The sequence below is a fragment of the Gopherus evgoodei genome, chromosome 1 (assembly GCF_007399415.2).
Source record: "Gopherus evgoodei ecotype Sinaloan lineage chromosome 1, rGopEvg1_v1.p, whole genome shotgun sequence".
Lineage (NCBI taxonomy): Eukaryota > Metazoa > Chordata > Testudines > Testudinidae > Gopherus > Gopherus evgoodei.
The window spans coordinates 129,555,352-129,576,461 of NC_044322.1; the positions used below are offsets into that span (position 1 = coordinate 129,555,352).

At 37.5% G+C, this 21,110-nt stretch overlaps 1 protein-coding gene across 3 annotated transcripts in view; it reads right to left on the reverse strand.

Moving 5' to 3' along the window:
• The window catches only part of NLGN4X (neuroligin 4 X-linked), a 290,649-nt gene that overhangs the window by 94,376 nt on the left and 175,163 nt on the right, over positions 1 to 21,110 (reverse strand). The window lies entirely within an intron of this gene.

Below are 21,110 nucleotides of genomic sequence, written 5' to 3' on the forward strand. Positions count from 1 at the left end.
AGGTTCCCAGTATTACTCTGGGTAGCCTTAAAAGACTTTTGGGAAACTGGCCGTTTACTACATCTCTGCTGCTTTTTGAAATGATAGACTGTGACTCACCTTTTCATCTATTTTATCTGCCTTAACCTCTCAATAACTCTAATTTCTTCTTCTTAGCAAATAAACCTTTAGTTAGTTAGTTGGTTAGTTTACCATAGAATTGGTTATCAGTGTTGTCTCTGGTGTGAGATTTTGGATGCAAATAGACTTAGGTGAGTGAGTTGTCTCTTGGAACTGAGTGTAACCTGAATATTTTGTGATTTACAGTGTAAGTGACCATTTATCACAGAGCCTGGCTTGCCTGGTGGCAAGATAGACTGGAATGTTCAAAGAGACTTTCTGTGACTCCATTATAAGACTATTGTAGTGCTTTTGGAGGTCACATTTGTTACTGGCATGGTAACATCTAATGATAAAACATACCACCAGTTGGGGTGTGGGGTGCCCTGCTTTTATCAGTCTGCCCCGAGGTAGGCACGCACGGTCATGAGCCACTACAGACAGTGTGATATCTCTAATCTAGTCAGAGTAATTCAGAAATGTCTCCTTCTGAGCTGTCAAAATTCTGATTGGGAAGATAATCTGAAGTTACATATCTTTCAGTAGCTGGGCTGAATAAAATCTTGAATATTTGGTTTAAAAAAGAAAATATGTGAAAAGTAAGGCAACTAAAGCTTCATCCAAGCGATCCCTTATTTTATTAATTGAGCACAGAATGTTATGGACAAAACAATAGCCATTTGAGATTAGTCATTTACTTACCTTGTAAGGTATTTGGGGCATGGGTTCTTGCTTGCTTGCTTGCCTTGCATGTTTATAGTGCTATATAAATAATAATAGAATTTCTTAATAACGCCTAGTACATAAAAACATATTTTACCCTCCCAAAACACTTTTCCCATGCTGATGTTAAAGTTCTTTACAAACATTCAATAAACAACTCAGTTATCAACAGCATATAGTACCACATTGTCCATCAAACATGTACAAAAATAATTCCATCAACTGAAGGCTTCTAAGACAAAGCTCAGGAGTATCTGAGCTAATCTGGCAGTTGCACGGAGAAGACAGTGAGCGGGCAAGAAAAATCAAACAACCTTTATCACTGCATCATAGTGCATTCATCAACAAATGCTTCCATGGGATATTAATAGCACTCCCTAAAACTAAGTCATAAGGAACCATAGTATAAAAGCTCTAGGGGAGAAAAGAAAAAAAAGACAACAGGAGGGAATATAGCTCCTATCATTTAGTGACCTATAAAGGCACCTACTCCATTCTGGATTCAAGCAACAAAACTCCTAACATTTACAAAATATCTAACCAGATTATCATTTATGTATTGCATTTTTAAAGAGAATTTAAGTATTGACAGCTTAATTAAGTGCAGTTTGACACCAGGGTCATCCAAAGCATGGTAAAATCTCCAGCCTAGATGAGGCTCTTAAGGTTACTTTGTCATTGTTCATTTATATATTTTGTATTAGTCTGTTGCTGGGGTGTATCAATGAAAAATCACAGAGCATCTGGAATAATTAGGAAAGGGGCAGATAATAAGACAGAAAATATCATATTGCCTCTATATTAATCCATGGTAAGCCACATCTTGAATACTGCATGCAGATCTGGTTACCCCATCTCAAAAATGACATATTGGAATTGTAAAAGGAACAGAAAAGAACAACAAAAATAATTAGGGTATGGAACAATTTCCATATGAGGAAGATTAATAAGACTGGGACTTTTCATCTTGGAAAAGAGACGACTTTTGATGTAATATGATAAGAGATCTATAAAATCATGACTGGTGTGGAGAAAGTAAACAAGGAACTTCTATTTACTTCTCATAACACAAGAACTAGGGTGACCAAGTGAAATCAGTATGCAGCAGGTTAAAACATACAAAAGGAAGTATTTCTTCACACTACACACAGTCAACTCATGGAACTCTTTGCCAGAGGATGTTGTGAAGGCCAAGACAATAACAGGGTTCCAAAAAAGAACTTGATAAGTTCATGGAAGATATGTCTATCGGCTATTAGCTCGGATGGACAGGGATGGTGTCCCTAGCCTCTGTTTGCCAGAAGCTTGAAATTGGCAGCAGGTGATGAATCACTTAATGATTACCTGTTCTGTTCATTCCCTCTGGGGTATGTGGCATTGGCCACAGTCAGAAGACAGGATACTGGGCTAGATGCTCCACTGATCTGACCCAGCGTGGCTGCTCTTTTGTTCTTAATTGCTTAAAATACAAATCACAGTACACATTGTGGTCTGAATATGACTATGGCACAAGCCAATTTTGCAGTTTTCCTTAGAAGTGAAAATATCCACTTGTGAAAGCCCCAACTTGACTACCAGAGTGCTGACTGGTTTCTAAATCATATAACTGTACTCTTGAGCGTAACAACTCCTTGCTGAAACAGCTTGTTTAAATTGGATTGTTTTACTGATGATACATCCCACTAATCACTAGAATACGTCAAAGACTCTCTCAGAAGCTTCTCTCTTTCTGCTTGCTTGTTTGTTTATATAGGCAACAATGGCACAGTTGTCCAACTGTACCAAAATATGGTAACTGCAAAGTTGCTTCCTAAATGAGAGGAATGCTAATATGACCATGTCAATATATGATGAATTGATGAGAATGCTCAAAAATCCTCTGATCAAACCCGCCTTCTATTCTGTGTGGGATCTCTTATCTATACCCAATGCCACCCAATGAATAGTGATTCATTACTATTCCTAAAGCAGATTCCCTTCACATTCTCTCTCTCTAACCTGTCAGTTCAGATTCTTGTAAGAAGAGACTATCAATCTGATGTATACTGTGGGTGTTTGAAAGGCACTATGTTCAAAATCAATTGTTTGATATCAGTGAGTTGAAATGGGACTACGTGAGTGAGACCCGTCCTTTGGGATGACTTGTCCTTTTCAGTCTGTGGATGTAAAACTTCTCTCTTGAGATGACATGACAATTGTTCCCAGGTATAAGAGTCTTTAGGATAGTTTTCATATTTGTTACCATCTCTGTGAAAGCACTGACAGACTTTAAGGTAAGATAACATAAAACCAAGACTGAAGTATTTCTTTGTCTGAATTACAGGGTATGGTTAACAAAAAAGGCTCAGAGGTAGAAGACAATAAAATTGGGAGCCTACTACAGCTATTACCTGTGTAAACTTAGAATTCCAAGTTATTAAACCAGAAGACATCTGTGTCATACGTCTTTTGTATTGTATGAAGAGATGAATCAAGAAAAAAACTGTAGTACAGAACTGGTGCTTTTTGGTGGAAAGGAATTTAAGAGTGAAATCCTTGCCCCACTTGAGTCAATGGCAAAACTCTCATTGACTGTAATGGTGCCAGAATTTCATCCTGAATGTTAGGCATATATGTCCTAAAGATTTGTAGACTCCTTGTTCTATTGCCCAGGAACAAGTTCTAAGATTCCATAATGAATATAATTATATTAAGGACAGAATCCTGGCATGAATGGTTCTCCAGCAGGTAGAAAGGAAGTGAAGTGATCTTCTGCTTCAGAATCCTGTCAGCCAGGGGATGATTCCACTGGAAATGCCTGGGAGATGTACTCTGCATCAAGTAACCACTATAAACAAGGAAGATTATGCATTCTCTCTCTCCCTCTCTGTTTCTTTTCCCCTTTAAATCAGGGTTTATCCATATTCAGATGTCTTAAATTGTCTTCTATCCTACTCAATGAAAGCTGTAAGAAAATAATTCTGCTGTCTTTAAATCCCTCACCTATGACAGGGGTAGGCAATCTATGGCACGGGTGCCGAAGGCGGCATGCAAGCTGATTTTCAGTGGCACTCACATTGCCTGGGTCCTGGCCACTGGTCCGGGGGGCTCTGAATTTTAATGAATTTTAAATGAAGCTTCTTAAACATTTTAAAAACCTTATTTAGTTTACATATAACAACAGTTTATTTATATATTATAGACATATAGAAAGAGACCTTCTAAAAATGTTAAAATATATTACTGGCATGCAAAACCTTAAAGTAGAGTGAATAAATGAAGAGTTGGCACACATTTCTGAAAGTTTGCTGACCCCTGACTTATGATATCGGAATTATTTTCTCAATGGATGGATGGAGGAGGTTTTCTTTTGTTTTTGTTTTTTTTTAATTAAGACCATACTTTTAAAGTTTGAAAGAATGCTCTGACCTCTGTTATCTGTTGAGTCTGGCTCTTTGACTGCTGTCGAAGCCCCGGACTGCCGCCTGGTATTCGAATCAGGCCCCACGGCTCATAAAGCCAGCCATGCCTCTTGCCAAGGCTTTAGAAACTGACAAATTGCGTCTGTTTTACCTCTGTGTTCATGTGGTTAAGATGGATATTGGACTTATAATCATGTGTTTAGATTTTATGAAATGTTTGTAAGTTGCAGCATGCATGATTCTCATTTATAATTCTTTATCACATGCTATAACATGAATATTTTGTGACCTTTGGTGTACAACAACAATCTACCTAAGTCCAGTTTGTCTGGGTGTCAAGATAGACTGGAATGCCCAAGGACATTGTCTTTGACTCCGTGGAAAGACTGTTACAGTGTTTTAGGAGGTCACACTTTTTACTGGGTTGGTGAAATCTAATTATAGAACATACCCCCAAGTTGTGGTCTCTACCCTGCTCCTGACAGTTTGCTCTGAGGTTGGAACTGATTGTCATGAGCCAGTCCTGATACGTATTTCTCAGCACAAGTGTAGAGGTACTGTGGCTGCACTGGAGAGATTAGGGTCTACTCTCCTACTCTGAGCAAGTGGATGGAGAGGAATGAAAAGAGGGAGGGCCTCTGGAGGAGGATAGGATGAAAATTCAAAATGTTCTGGACAAACTGGAGAAATGGTCTGAAGTAAATAGGATGAAATTCAATAAGGACAAATGGAAAGTACTCCATTTTGGAAGGAACGATCAGTTGCACACATACAAAATGGGAAATGACTGCCTAGGAACAAGTACTGAAGAAAAGAGATCTGGGGGGTCATAGAGTACCACAAGCTAAATATGAGCCAACAATGCAACGTTTTTGCAAAAAATGGAAAACATCCTTCAGGGATGTATTCGCATAAGTGTTGTAAGCAAGACAGAAGATGTAATTCTTCTGCTCTACTCTGCGCTGATTAGGTCTCATCTGGAATATTGTATCCAGTTCTGGGCACCACATTTCAGGAAGGATGTGGATGAATTGGAGAGAGTCCAGAGAAGAACAACAAAAATGATTAAATGACTAGAAAACATGACCTATGACGGAAGATTGAAAAAATTGGGTTTGTTTAGTCTGGAAAAGAGAAGACTGAGAGGGGACATGATAACAGTTTTCAAGTGTGTAAAAGGTTGTTACAAGGAGGAGGAAGAAAAAATGTTTTTCTTAACCTCTGAGGATAGGATACAAATCAATGGGCTTAAATTGCAGCAAGGGAGGTTTAGGTTGGACATTAGGAAAAAAATTCCTAACTGTCAGGGTGGTTAAGCACTGTAATAAATTGCCTAGGGAGGTTGCGGAGTCTCCGTCATTGGATATTTTTAAGAGTAGGTTAGACAAACATCTGTCAGAGATGGTCTAGATAATACTTAGTCCTGCCTTGAGTTCAGAGGATTGGACTAGATGACCTCTTGAAGTCCCTTCCAGTTCTATGAATCTATCATTCTATAATGCTACCCTCCCAACTTCCAGCCAGAGTAGCACTGAAAGGTGAAGGCTCCACTCACCCACCCACACAGTAACTTACTCCCTACCCAGAGGAAGGGGAGAATTGAATTTGGTGACTCTGAATCACACTTTGTTCTCTGCTCTTGAAGCACAGCAGCTACACACTTCCCCTTACTCAGAGCACACTGAATTCACAATCTAGCCCTATGTACTTTACAAAACCTATCCAAGTGCCTGATGATAGTTCAGTGTTTAAATAGTGCTGTCTATTACCTTTTGAACAGAACAAATAGTTCTTCTTTTTGAGAAACAAATGAAAATGGTGTACTACTTTCTTTGGCAAAGGGAAACGGATACAGATATTTTAACTCTTGCTTAATGATTTATGATGAATCCTTAGAGATAAATCTCTTAAAGCTCAGTAATAACAGAGTCATCTGTATCAGAGGAGGGAGGCTCTCTTGTTGAATTTTTTCTTAAAAGGGGATTTCAACAGGAACATAAGTTTCAAATGGTTCCTATCAGCTATGCTTTCTTGCTAGGTCAAGAAATTCTCCAGTGAATGCACCAGACCACACTTTTTATGTTATGGCCTGCTAGCTTCAGTACTCCCGAAATCTGTCATGGGCTGTGGGTCTGGTCCTCTGCTTGTCTATATGGTGAAATTCCACTGCTTATTATTAGTTTAGACCTTTCCATTGTACTTGAAATCATACAGTCACTGGAACTAGGACTCAGCCAATCAGTTATGGTTCCGATTTTCACAGGAGCCTAAGGGAGTTAAGTGCCTAGTTTTCATTGAAATGCAGCGGGATGATTTCCAGACATAAGTAAGAGTGTTCTCTGTTTTAAATTAAAAAACATATCTACTATACAGGAAAAACAAATATGAATAAAATAAAATTGCACATTTATGATACATTATGAACAACATAGTCACATGCCTTACTAAAAGCAAATACGCTAATCAAAGTTTGTTAACAATTGCAGCAAAAAAATGACAAGCCTGTGCAGCATTTTGTTGAAACATTCTGTGGATGGGTTTGATCACAGAAACCCCCTTGGGACTGTCATCTGATCTGCTAAGACTACCTCTGAGCCCATTTTCTCTGCAAGTTTGGGCCTCGAGAACCCTGCCTCATTGAGCCAGACACACTAGTCTGCTCCAACACAGACCAAGGGTCTGAACCACATGCCTCAAAGCTGCAGCCTTAATTGAAAATGTCTTAGCAAGTGTTCCTGTCTCTAACACCCAGACACCCAGCTCCCAATGGGATTCAAACCCCAAATAAATCTGTTTTACTCTGTATAAAGCTTATACAGGAGAAACCCATAAATTGTCCACCCTCTATAACACTGATAGAGAGACATGCACAGCTGTTTACTCCACCAGGTATTAATTACTTACTCTGGGTTAATTAATAAGCAAACGTGATTTTTAGTAAGTATAAAAAAGTAGTATTTAAGTGGTTCCAAGTAATAACAGAAGGAACAAAGTAAATTACCAAGCAAAATAAAACAGAACATGCAAGTCTACGCCTAATACATTAAGAAACTGATTACAGATGAAATCTCACGCCCAGAGATGTTCCAATAATCTTCTTTCATAGACTAGATTACTTCCTAGTCTGGGCCCAACTGTCCCCAGTACAGTTCTTGTTAGCTCCAGCTCAGGTGGTAACTAGTGGATTTCTCATGACTGGAAACTTCTTTGTTCTGTTCCACCCCCTTTTATAGCTTTGGCACAAGACGGGAATCTTTTGTCTCGCTGGGTCCCCATTCCTTCTTCTAAATGGAAAAGCAACAGGTTTAATATTGATGCCAGTACCAGCTGACATAGTCACATGTCTTGTGAGACCCCAAGCCTTAATTCTTCCCTGCCTGACTCAGAGGAAGACTTGCAAGTAAACAGAGCCATTTACAACCAGTTGTCCTAGTTGATGGGAGCCATCAAGATTCCAAACCATCATTAATGGCCCACACTTTGCATAATTACAATAGACCCTCAGAGTTATTGTTCATATTTCTAATTTCAGATACAAGAATGATACTTTTATAAAAATAGGATGACTAGACTCAGTAGAATATAAGCTTTGTAATGATACCTTACAAGAGACCTTTTGCCTGCAGCATATTCAGTTACATTATATTCACATTTATTAGCATATTTTCATAAAATCATATGGCGTGCAATGCCACACATGCAATTTCTAAGACGTTGCTATCTTTATCTTTAACGTTCTAAACCTCATTTTATGTGTAACTCAACAATGAACCTGTGAGGGGGAAAACAAACAAACAAACAAAAAAACCAGTGTCCCATCTGCTCACAGGTTTTTTAACGGCTATACAATTTCTTACTATCTTTTGCATAGATTTGCTCATATCCCCAAGAGAGTATTTAGTTTTAGACAAACTAAATATTACAAGGCTTGGGAAATGGAAAACAACTGAGTAAAAATGGAGCTCTGTAACAACTGTTTTTGCCATTTTGCGCTGTAACACCCATATGAGCTAAGCCTGCATACCTTTCGTTACTGTAATCTTATGACATCCTTCATTAATAGGCATTCTCTCAATCAATCTAAGCTCTTAACAAACCACCACTACTGCAGGATACCTAGCAGTAGTAAATCCCTAGAAGGAAGTTGTCATTTTCTATTAGGAAGCAGAAATGAAGAGATGAAAATTGATGACTTGTCTCAGTTGCTAATCTTTACCTGTCGATATCAACTGAAGAACCCATTTACATCTCTCATCAGGAAGAGCCTCAATTTACTCAATATCTCCAGCCATCCTAGACAGGCTGTAGGAGCTAACAAAGCAAAAATCTCATTGTCACACCTAAAACTGAAAGACTCAAAAGCTTCAACAAAAGACCATCTTTTTGTCTGATGTTTATACAATGCCTAGCATAATGGGCCTGGGTCTTTCAGGCACTACCATAAAACAATAAAACAACTACTACTACACATGGCACCATTTAATTTGTGTGAAAACAATGAAGAGTTTATAGACACATTAGACATATTTAGTTCATTTAGGCCCCCATTAATTCTTTTGGTGTCATAATACTTCAAATAGTTTGTACATTTAAATCTTGGAAAAGACTAGTTAGAGCAACATCATGATCATATTGATGGCGTCTTGAATTAAGAAGGCATTAAACCCATACTGAAATCTTGGCCTCATGGAAGTCAATGACAAAACTCCTATTGACTTTAAATATCAGAGGGGTAGCCGTGTTAGTCTGGATCTGTAAAAGCAGCAAAAAGTCCTGTGGTACCTTATAGACTAACAGATGTATTGGAGCATGAGCTTTCGTTGCATCCGATGAAGTGGGTATTCACCCACAAAAGCTCATGCTTCAATACATCTGTTAGTCTATAAGGTGCCACAGGACTCTTTGCTGCTTTTCCATTGACTTTAGTGAAACCAAGATTTCACCCATAATATTTCTTCTGGGTCAAACAAAAACATTACGAACAATATAATTAAATACTGGCCTTTGGTTCTCTTTCCTGGCTCATATTTCAACCTGGTGCTTCCTGGAAGAAAAATAAACCTCGAAAAACTTCAAAAGCCTGTAAAAATATTTAGTTCAAATTCATCCACAGACAATATACCGAAATAGTAGCTGGCTTTTCATATTTCCTCTGTCTCTTTTGTCATGTAAAGTACTTTTAAGCCTTTCACTTCCTTTGACAGTTGTGAAGCCAAATTAAAATTTAAGATTTCAGTTCAGTTCTCCTTATGGTCCAATCTGACAAGAAAAGCTTATGTATGCAAAAAAAATTAAAGGAACAATGAACGTAAATAAGAGATACTATGGGCAAGATTTAGTGAAGTTAATGGAGCTGTGTTGAATTATGGCAGCTGAAGATCTGACATGTGAAGATCAAGAGAAATAATCATGCAAACTCATTGTAGTGACAGGCTTGACTCTTCCAAAAAGTGCATACTGGTATCCTGATCACAAAAACAGGGATTTCTTGTATGCCACTTGAACAGCAGCATTACAGAATTTTTCTATCCCCGAGAGCTAAAGATTTCCCATATTTTTGTTTACTCTTTGTCTCCTTCTCTTTCTGAAGTCCTGCAGAGAAGATTAAAACTCCTTAATTGCCAAATATGAATATAATCTCTGGTTTTGTGGGCGGTATCTTGACTATTATCATCATCATCACCACCACAAGACACAGTCAAGTGAAAATCCAAGCATTCCTGCAGCAGCTTCTGATCGCAACAAACCCTTAATAAGGAACTGACAGATGCCAGTAAGCCTTTACAAAATGTAGCTGGAAGTGTGCTTACGTGAATGTTGCGGCAAGTCACCTGTCATTTTCAAACACAAGATTAGCTTTACATGCCTTATGGCATACACAGGGCCGTCCTTAGGATTTATGGGGCCCTACGCAGTATTATTAAACCGGTGCCCCTATGCTGGATGGCAGCCCAAGCTCACAGCCTGTTGGGGGAGGGGGAAGAGGGACTTGACAGCAAAGGATAATGAGATGCCCAGCCTGCCTCATGGTGGCGGAGAGTCACAGTTCCCCGCAGAGACTTCCATGCACTCTCCCTCATGCAGAATGGACATGAAGAAAGTACCTAATTAAAAGCACTAAAATTTGGGAATAAAAAAAGTCAGTCACAGGTTTTTTGATATGCCCTGAAGTTTGTCAGAGATTTATTTGCAAAAACTTCATAGTAAGAGTTAGTCAGCTGTCCTGCTGAATACAACATTATATATAATGGAATACATGATGCAGCTCTTCTCTGTTTTACATTTTCTTCATCAGTATTTCTAAATTGAATTTATATTTTAAATGTACTCAAATCTTAAGCCAGTATTCCAGATTACTACATATTGAACTCACTGAAACAAAGACATTCTTTTAAATTAATCAGAGAGGTTTAGTGTGTTCATAACAATGTTCATTGCTTTTAGAAAAAGGGAACAGTAATTTACTTTGTGTGATCTCCATAACAAGAGACATGGTTATGAAATTTCACCAACTTTAAAAAATATGTTTCCAAAGATTTTAGGTATAACAAGGATTTTGTCTTACTAAGGTACTGATTTTGCTGGAGGGTTCTTTTAAAACTAGTTTGTCGGATAGTCAGAAGTAAAGAAAGGGAACTCTTTGTCCAGCTATCTGGAAGGGAAGGACTGTTGTCCCTTTAAGGGCTCTCTTCAGTGGGGAGTGGGGGGAGAGGTGGTGAAGGGATGGACAGAAAGGACAGGAAGACTTGGAAGCACTTTTTTTTTAACTATAGTAATTAAAATGTGTATTTTAGATAAGGCAGGTCTTTTGAAGGATTTATTTAAAAAACTATGTCTGAAGATCCACACATTTAAGGCTAAAGATGATTGTGCATCTAAAACTCTATGCAAGCATTTTTTAGAAATGTGATTTTATAATCTTCACCAGCTCACTAATGAAATATTTTTAAAGCAAATTTTAAACTAAGGTCCTGTAGACTGACATGTTCTGTGTAAATATTACATTAATGCACAACTGTTTTTGTCAGTAAAGTCAGAAACTGAGTATAAAAATTTATTTGGGCATAAGCTTTCGTGGACATCTGATGAAATGGGTTCTAGTCCAAAAAAGCTTATGCCCAAATAATTTGTTAGTCTTTGAGTTGACACAAGGACTCGTCCTTGTTTTTGCTGATACAGACTAACAGGACTACCACTCTGAAACCTGTCAGTATATACCTTGGGGTTGGCAAATGCCTGTTAAATGGCTTTATTACCCCTTGAATGTCTCTTTAACAGTTTCAATGTTGTGCTAATAGGTCTGGCAGGCTGGAGGTTTTTTCACTTTTAACTACTAGATTCCCTCCCAAGGAAGACTCACCAGGCTAGAGCAGCCATCTGTGGGAGCCTGCAGGAAGGGTCAGAACAGGGATAGGAAAACAAGTGGTGGACACTAAGACCCAGTGGTGCCCCAAATTTTCAGGTGCCCTACGCAGCTGCCTATGTTGCCTATGCCTAAGGACGGTCCTGGGCATGCACCATATCTTGTACTCTGGTGTGCTTGCCAATCTCTGGTAAAATCCCCCAAATTGCAAACTCTAATCAGGTTATTTCTCATCAGCAAGAAAAAGAAACCATAATTAGAAGAAAAAAATATCATTGTGGTCAGTAAGTTCTAAGTGATTGCCACAAAATTTCCTGCATAACTGCCTCCTGGTCATCATAGGCTTAAATAAGCATGAAAGGGAAATTGACAACTTGATAATTTATAAAATCTTTCTTTTCTGCAAGATTACATTTTTGAGAGACACGCTGGAGTAGGCCAAGTCCTCAGAAGCATGAGTAATCAGTAACTCCGTTTGTTGTCCCCTAGAACTGATGTTGAAATTCTGTAATTGTGAAAAGGATAAGTATAACTCCAGGTTTAAATATATCTGCCAACAGCAAAGAGGAAATGGAAGGTTATATAGCAGAAGTACTATATCTGTTTCAGTGTTATAGATCCTGTATTAGCCATGATAAACAGCTTAGAATAAATATTACTTACTTGAGCTTTTAAAGTCCTTTCCCCAATAATTTGTTAGCTTATTTTATAGTTATAGTAGGGTAAGCTCAAAAGCTTTTGTCATTATTCCAATTTTTTTATTACTGATTATCATGATGACTGTAAAACAGTTCTTTTTGGTTTATAGCCAGTTTTCACTGCTATCAAGTCAATTCCTGAATTTAGTAACACTAATACAAAACCCCATAATGGGTCCAATACAGTCACTGAACAATAAGTGCCAGACTTTGCTCTAAGCTATTCATACACATCTACTGTGATCCATTGGTACAGCAAGAGTACACACAAAAACAAAATTTGACCCTAAATTTGATCTTTTCTTGTGGATTTTTAACAAATGGTAAGAATATGCAGGTCCTAATTACTGAACTAAAAATCAAATACAATAATAATAACAAACCGATGCTGAAGTTTAAAGCGTGATTTAACTCTGAAAAGTGACTCTAAAAATAATATCAGGAGGACCTATATTTATTGTGGCACAGTGACTTATTTGCTCAGTTTATGAGTATGAGGATGTTAAGCTTTTCCTAACTGCCTGTCCCACAAACTCTGAATGTTAATATCTGTTCTTTTCCCTCTCACGTATCACCACGAGTGACAAAGAGTGTATAGGCCAAATTTTGCCTTCAGTTACAACCAGACAACCCCATTGTTATACCTGTGTACCTAGATTTATATAATTGTATCTAAGGACATGATATGTGAGAAGGACCAGAATCCTGCTTTCTCTTCTATAGCCATTTCTGCTCTGCTTTAGTGTTAACAGAGTTCAAAGTATTAAAGAAAAAAAAAAGAGATGCTAAGCATATATGACTATGCATACACACAGGCCGCAGAGATGTTGAGGAAAAAGATACCATTTTTCCATATACAGTTTTCAGAACAGAATGCTGTTTTAGGCAATTTATATAGACACAGCAGAACTTATTTTGATGTTACTACAGATCTTCAGAAATTGTTGGAACTGTGGAGACTTTACCATGTTACCATATATAAACAGTAGGTTAGAGATGCAATTAGGTTAACAAGCAGCCAACTGATAGCACATTACATTTATTGTAAATATATTATTGTAAATATACAAAAATAATAAAAAACACACTAGGTCTGTTTTGCTACTTACAAAAGCCCACTGAAGGCATAGCAATAGATTTTCCTTTATACAGCACAGAAAGAAAGAAAATGTGAAGAAAGCTAGAGACAAGAATTAGTATGTTCAGAGATATATATAAAGGAGCTCATAGTTACCATTCAACACTGAATTGCCACAATCCAGATTCTTTGTCTATTGTTCATTCTAATGCCAGACTTTCCACTTCATTTGACAGACGTCTCTGAAAGACTCCTCTTCTGGGAGTGTGTTTGGGGGTTTGTTTGTTTTTAACTCTAACTGGCAGGAGTAGCTGGACTAGTCCACTGTGCCTGGAGAAAGTAGAATTGGCTGCACTCAGGTATGGGGACCTTCAGCCAACAATTCTTGGTCAGTGCCAAGTTTGATAATTAGCTATTCAAAATCAACCAAGCAGTTATGTGAATGTTTTCGAAACTTGTCAGGAGCATTAAAGCTTTAAATGGTTTTATACTCTACGGGCTAAGCCACAGGAAAATGGAGTACAATGGCATGTGCTGCTAGAGATATATCACTTTGCTACCATACACTTACTATGTAAAAGGGATATCTGTGATATTAAAAACCTTACAAATGTATGCTCAGTACCTTTTGCTCCAGTAATTCATGCTCATGCTGCCTCTACATTCCACAGTGCCCAGCCCTTTCAGTAAAACAAATATCAGGAAGCCAAGTGTTAAGCAATAGGACATTTCAAAGATACAGAACACAGACATCCAAAGAGGTAAGAAGATAATTCAGAGAATTTTGTACATCTCTAATTTCTACGTTTCTATACTGTAACCAAAACACGAAAACATGATTTAAAAATTCAATGAACAACATATATCATCCAGCTAATGCTAATGGAAGTTATATCATGAATCATCAATACAAATTTACATCATCAGTAAGAATGATTCAGTTAGAATTTAGAAGTAGACTTGTGGTATTGCTTTAGGTCATAAAATAACCATGACAACTGGCACTAACTGACATCATTAGTGACACTCTCATAAGACAGACCAGGGATTCAAAAGGTTCAGAGACCTCCAGTTTAGAGCTGAGGAAAATAAATGAGGCAGCACTACACTCACCACATTCATGTCCCTCTGCCCCACTTTCAAGTCCCTCCTCAAAATTCTGTTTTGCTGCGATGCCTACATGAAACTTCACAACCGTTAGGCTGCTCATATACACAGATCACTTGCTTATCATGTTAATATTATCTCATTGTTTACTTGTAATCTTCCATCTGTCTGTATCCATCTGCTGTCTCTTCTCTTGTACTTAGATTGTAAGCGCCCTGAGCCAGGGACCATCTTTTTTTCCCCGTGATTGTACAGTGCTAGCACAATGGGATCGTGGTCCATGATTAAGGCTTCTAGGTACTATGGCAATACACATAATAAATAATAATTTATCTTAAACTAATCTGCCCTCTAGAAGGGGCAGCATGGAGCTGTGCAGTCCCACCACATTGCTTGCTCCCATAGGGTGGTAATCTATCACTGGCCCATACCCGTAGCGGTTCATTACCTAGTTCCCTGTACCAGTTCAGCTCTGCCCACTTCCAGAGTGGGGGAAGGGAGGTGACAATCAGCCCCATTATCCCTTAACACCGCCAATGGAGATATAGGAAGGCCATATGACAGTGTGTAGAGAAAGGACCCTCCTCCCTGTTAAAACCCCAAGACCTGGTCTACACTACAAAGTTTTTTCTGGTGTATTTGTGTCACCTACATGTCTGAAAAAAAAATCACACCTCTTAGTCAACATAGTTATGCCAGCAAACCTCCAGTGTAGATGCAGCTAAGCCGACAGAAGAGTACTTCTGTCAGCTTACTAATGCCATTTGGGAGGTGGTATTAGTATGCCAACAGAACTCCTTCTGTCATTTTATGCTGGACATCTACTGGGTGGATGGGTGGGGTGGAGGCACTATGCCAACATAGGCTCTGTAGAGGAGACATGGCATTAAGTGAGCATGCAAATCAGGCCACAATCTGGGCCTTTGAAGACAAACTGTAGACAGTGCTACAACCCAGCTTTTTTCAAAAAAGCAACATTCACTTTTAAAAGAAGCACGTAGCCTCTGCTATTCTTGTTATCGCTCTCTCTCGCGCGCTCTCTCTCTCTTCAATCTGAAAATTCTTAAAACTTAAAACTCTGAGTAATTAGCTTTAGAAAAATGCAAGTCTTGAATTAAAGAAACCCATAAGGAATAATCCCAAAAGGAATAACAATTATATGTGTTAAATGAAAAAAGAAAATTATCTTAAAAGTAAATCTAACACACCCTAGGATACTACTATAAACCTGTCAGCAAAAAGGAATCTGCTCTGCTCTAGATGTAACAAAGGTTTTAAGTGTAACCTCTAAGTGCATATAATCCAAGTTGTGCATTTTGGCTGGTCACTGGAAATAAAAAATATTTTTGAAAAGAAGATTCAAGCCCCTTTAGAGCATTGCTAACTTGGGCATTTTTCTGAAAGCATACAAAGAGTATTACTTCCAGAACATTTCTTCATAAACTAGCATTATGTAAAAGGGGTGCATGAAATGGCATGTTACAAGCTCCCTATATGTAGCTATTCAATAATTATTTTGGTTTTAAAATCTGAATTTGTTTTCACTTTGGGTATATATATGACTTGGGGAAAATTAGTTCCCAAATTTCTACAACATACTATTTATAGCATAGTAGAATTTTATTCCAGTTTTCTCTTAGGAAACCTACTAATTTGTCAGTGGCAATAGATGGGAGCTTCCCTTCATCTATCAAAATAATCAGTGCCCTTCTCTAAGGAGCTGATTCTTTTATATATAATCTCAGAATGGTCTAACACACTGTACTTCCACATTTTACAAGCTACACGTATTCTTTTATTCAATCAGTTCCTAAATATGGTATAATATTGACCTTTCCAGTGGACTGAGGCTTGAACTTAGAAACAGGGCACTTACTGAGAGCTGAGGACACTCAACAACCTGTAAGAGTGCTGAGTAACATGCAGGACACAAACATGGTTTATTTATTGTTGTCTATTAATATTGGGATGGAATACTGTTTTTTTTCCCTGGTAGAAGGGAAGTTTGCTTAAAGGAGAGAGCATTTAAAACTGAAGAATAAAATACAAATCAGGTAGCGAAAAGGCAGGCTACTCTAATATGCATGTTTTGGTTGTCTTGGGGAAGGAAATATAAAACTTTGAGTTGCTTTTGGAAATGTGAAATAGAATTAATTATTTCCAACTCTGGGCATGTCTTATTTATTGCATTAGGCATTTCATTATATGCTAGTTTCCAGACACCCATGTCATATTTTTAGAACACAAGAATTACAAGTCAGTCCTTCACACAAACACTAAGTTTACATTAGTGTATATTGTCTTTTGTGGATGGTGCTGAATATTTTTGTTTCCAACCATAGGAAACCATTGCATAGATGGCCTCTAATTAACACTGCACAAAAATTGCTCAGACAATTCAACTTTTTGCTAATGTTACCTCTCTTTGGAACTCACATTCACTGGGGCTTATTTCCACTGTTTCACAAGTAAGGCTAGGACTTACCATGTACATGATTCACCACAAGCTAATTCAGGTCATTCCAATATAAAGCAATAATAATAATAATCCCTGTTCTGTCTGTATCTGCTCCATGTAATACTGAAAACAAGTCATGAACCCAAAGAGTTTGTAGGTAGGGAAGGGAAATCCTGTTTCTTGTTAGAGCAAAACATTCATATTATAAATAGGAGGAATCAACTAAAATTAATACATGGAAGTCCAGATGTATTGAATCTTAATATCCAAACTTCCACATTTACTGAACTTCTAGCACGTCGCTGATGCAACAGAGCTGAAGCTAAGCTCTTGCAGAGCTCCATTTTGCCTAACTCTCCTGATACATTGAATTCCCAATTATCCTACGTGGTTTGCAAAATTCGGATTCAATTGAAACTCTTATAAAGGCAATATTCCTTCTAACCTAAGTTGAAGCAAAGGATTAGACCACAGCCAAACTGTTTTCTATTTCATTATTTCTGGGTACTTCACTAGGGGTAGATTTTGAATAGCCCAAATATGACCTCAGAGAGGAGTAAACACCTCCGAATCATAGCACAACCCCATTAGGGCTGTTCACACTGTGGCTCTCAATACCCTAAGGAGTGCAGCCTTTGCACTCCCACTGCTCTGCACTGTGATCAAGTGGGGGCACGACAGGGGTAGGCAGAACCTTGGCTCCACTCCGCAATCTGCCAGTAGATCTACCTGAACACACAGAGAGGAAGTAAGCTACAACCTTTCCCGGGCTGCAGTAATCTGCTTTCCTCAGAGAGCAAGAGGCAGAAGGGTGGAATTGTGGCTCCTATGCCATACTTTTTCCTGCTGTTCAGATGGGGGCAGAGCTTCTACAGATAATTCTCACTCAGAGCTAAGCCTAGCTCTTAATTTCTCAGAGAAAAATAAAAGGATATTTGTATCACAAATGCAGTAATGAGGAGCCCTGTCTTCATAGGGTTTATGGGTTGCTGTGACCCAATGATTGAATTTGTGATACAAATGAAGTTTGCAGTTTATCCACGATGGATGATTTCTGGTGACATGAGACTTAAAGAATTACCATTTCACTTGCTTAAAAGGTGGGAAATTGTACTGAAGTGGGTGTGCAGATTGAAGTCTGTGAAAGTCACAATTCTTTCTCATCTGCATGGTGTCTGCAGTCATTCTCTTAACCATATTTCTGTAATCCTAGGAGTCTATCATGCATATACAGTAATAAAGTTTCCTGTTATAAGGGTCTTCTCCACAGTTTATGACCTTTAAAAAAAGAGACAGAGCAACCACAGATTTCATAAACCACTCTTGTCAAATTTCAGTGCTGTGGTTATCATGCAGGAATTCATCAGTGAGGCAGTACCAAAGTAAATGAAAATCACAATGCAGTAAACCAAAAGTCTCTATTATTTAAGATAGATAGACAGAAAGACATCTCTATGACTTTTGTTGGTATGCAGATTTTTAGAGAAAAGACAATCAGATAGATAATGTAGTTCCTATATGTCTTCTTTTCCTCTAATTTATTAAGAGATTTGATTGAAATACATAGATGCATAAACACAGGTAATCTCTACAATGGATTTTTTTCCCCAGTACCATTCATTCTGATGGACTGAGATATGTCTGAGTTATATTACAGTATATTATTCATATCATCCATATTGATATGTATTTTCTTTTTCTTGCATTTGATGGCATAATACAGATTAAAAGAAAAAAAATCATGGTGTGAGAATCTTAGCAGTAACAACAAGAAGTACAAATTAAATTTCTGTAATATTCATCTGCTATGGATGAATCCACACAGAAAAACCTAAAAAAGTACTAAAACACAAGGGGGGAGGGGCGGGAGGAGAGACATGAAATGATTTGAGCTGCAATTGAATTGAAACTCTGGATCCAAATACTATCCTCCTCCCAGATCTGGAGCCATCCAACATCTAGATCTGTTATATATAACAGGAACACTTCCCTCAAAACAATTCAAATGAATTCATAGTGTTTTCCTGAACACTTTTAAGATTTAAAAAAAAAATCTTAAAATCTCCTTTTTAATTTGTTGGCACTTATTAGGTATTTCATTCTTTTTGGTTTAACTCTATCTTTGTTTTTTTACTGAACATACATTTCCTATGAGCTCATTTATTTGAAGAAATAGTTTCGCTTTTTTGTTTCTCCATCCAATACTCTTTCAGAATTCTCTGGAGTGGGCCTAACATCTTCCATTCCAAACAGCTCTCTATCCAATATGTTAACAGAAGCCAAATGTCCTCTCACAGGCTATAGTCAGATTACACAATAGCACAAGAAGACAGAAGGGAAGAGGAACAATTTGGTTTTGAAACATTTCCTCCTCCTATTTGCCTTCTGAATGCATCTGAGTGCTATATGCATATTCTGAATGGACCTTTTGCACTTTTAAACATGGGCCTTTTGGAACCAAAAATAAAATCTGTAGCATCACAAAGCTTATATTTACTAAGGTAGAGAAACAAGCTAAAATACAAAGTTCTATTTTTTGCAAACCCCTTCAATTCTTCATATTGTTTTAGATTGTCATACTTGTATACCAAGCTGGCAAGGTAAAAACACCTTCTCTCGTCTCTCTTCCATCTAAATACAGACAACAGGAGATTGTTAAGATTTATAGAGGTAAATATGGCAGATTCTTCCATTTCCTCAGACTGGGATACATTTTTTTAAATATTCAGAATCATCTTAATCCTTGAGTAATTTGACATATAAGAAACAAAGGAAAACATTACAAAGAGAACTTTTAAATCATTCATAATTCCTTACAAGGGAGCACCCCTAGGATTAGGTGCATGGTTTGCATTCTCTCTGTTTAATATACACATGTGCAGTTAAAAAGAGGGTTGCATCTCCACACCTGTGCACTTATTTTCTTGATATTCTTTATACTTGAATTAGGTTTTGTGCTTTTATGTCCCTCAACTGTATTGCATATGTCCACCAAAGCCTTTTTGACAAATCATAACTTTAAGTTCTAATGCTGCTTCTGATGTTAAGAAACTATTCTTTCATATTTTAAATTTGAACAACAGATTGGGGGAAAGGGTATGAGGAAAAATTTCCATTATTCTGAGCAGCTGGAGGTTTTTTGTTGTTTGTTCATTTGCTAATCACCTTAACCATACAATAGTACAACAGTTGAACCAAGTGAAAGAACTTCCTCCATTTTACACTAAAAACATATATACACAAAGCTGAGTTGCTAGTAATATATACATGGTAAAGATCCCAGTAAGACCACACCTAGAAATATCACTGTGACTTACCTTATATGGTCACAAATGCGGAAGATATGTAAACTCTAGCAAAAATTATGAATTCATAGACTATATTCTTCACCATTTGCATTCAAATTGATTTTCTAGGCCTGATCAAGGAAACTACTGACATGAGTAAACGTTTGCCTTAATTTTACATTGAAAAAATGGAATATGGTCCTTGCATTAGGAGCATAACATAGTAACAGAAGGAAGAAAAAGGAACATTTCAGGTAGCTTAGTAATATCATAGCTCAAAGGAGCTCATTTTATTGAATCTAACATTTAAAAATGATGCCAACATATTGGGCAGGCTGCTCTTGCCTATGAGCAGCAAAAGTAACTTCACTCGACATATTAACTCAGATGTATGGAGAAATCATTCTGTGATATTCATGAAGAAAAAATATATCACTCCTTGACATTATAGACCTTTTTTGCTGCAACCAGCTCCACCAAAGTGAACATATTTTGTATTAGTATAAAATAATAAAAATCTCCACTTCTGCACACACACACAAAAAACCCAACAAAAACAGCTAAACACCCCTTATGTCCTTAACACAGTGTTAGAACTCTGAGGAGTGATACTTTTTGCTGATTTCTCCTCTTCTTTATATGTGAAATGGAGGAGCTTTTCTATGAAAACACATACATCTCAGAACTGGTGAAGTCACTGAGCCAAGAGCAGTAAAATGAAGTTATGGTGACATTTTAGATTTATAAGAATATAGCCCCTCTCCCCCCAAGAGTAATTTTTGTTGAAGGTGAGGCAGCTTTTTATAGTAAGGGAAGAATCAACATAGTTCAGTTAACAAAATCTCCACAAAATATCAAAAAGGGTTCAAAATTAAATCAATGCAAGTAATATGATT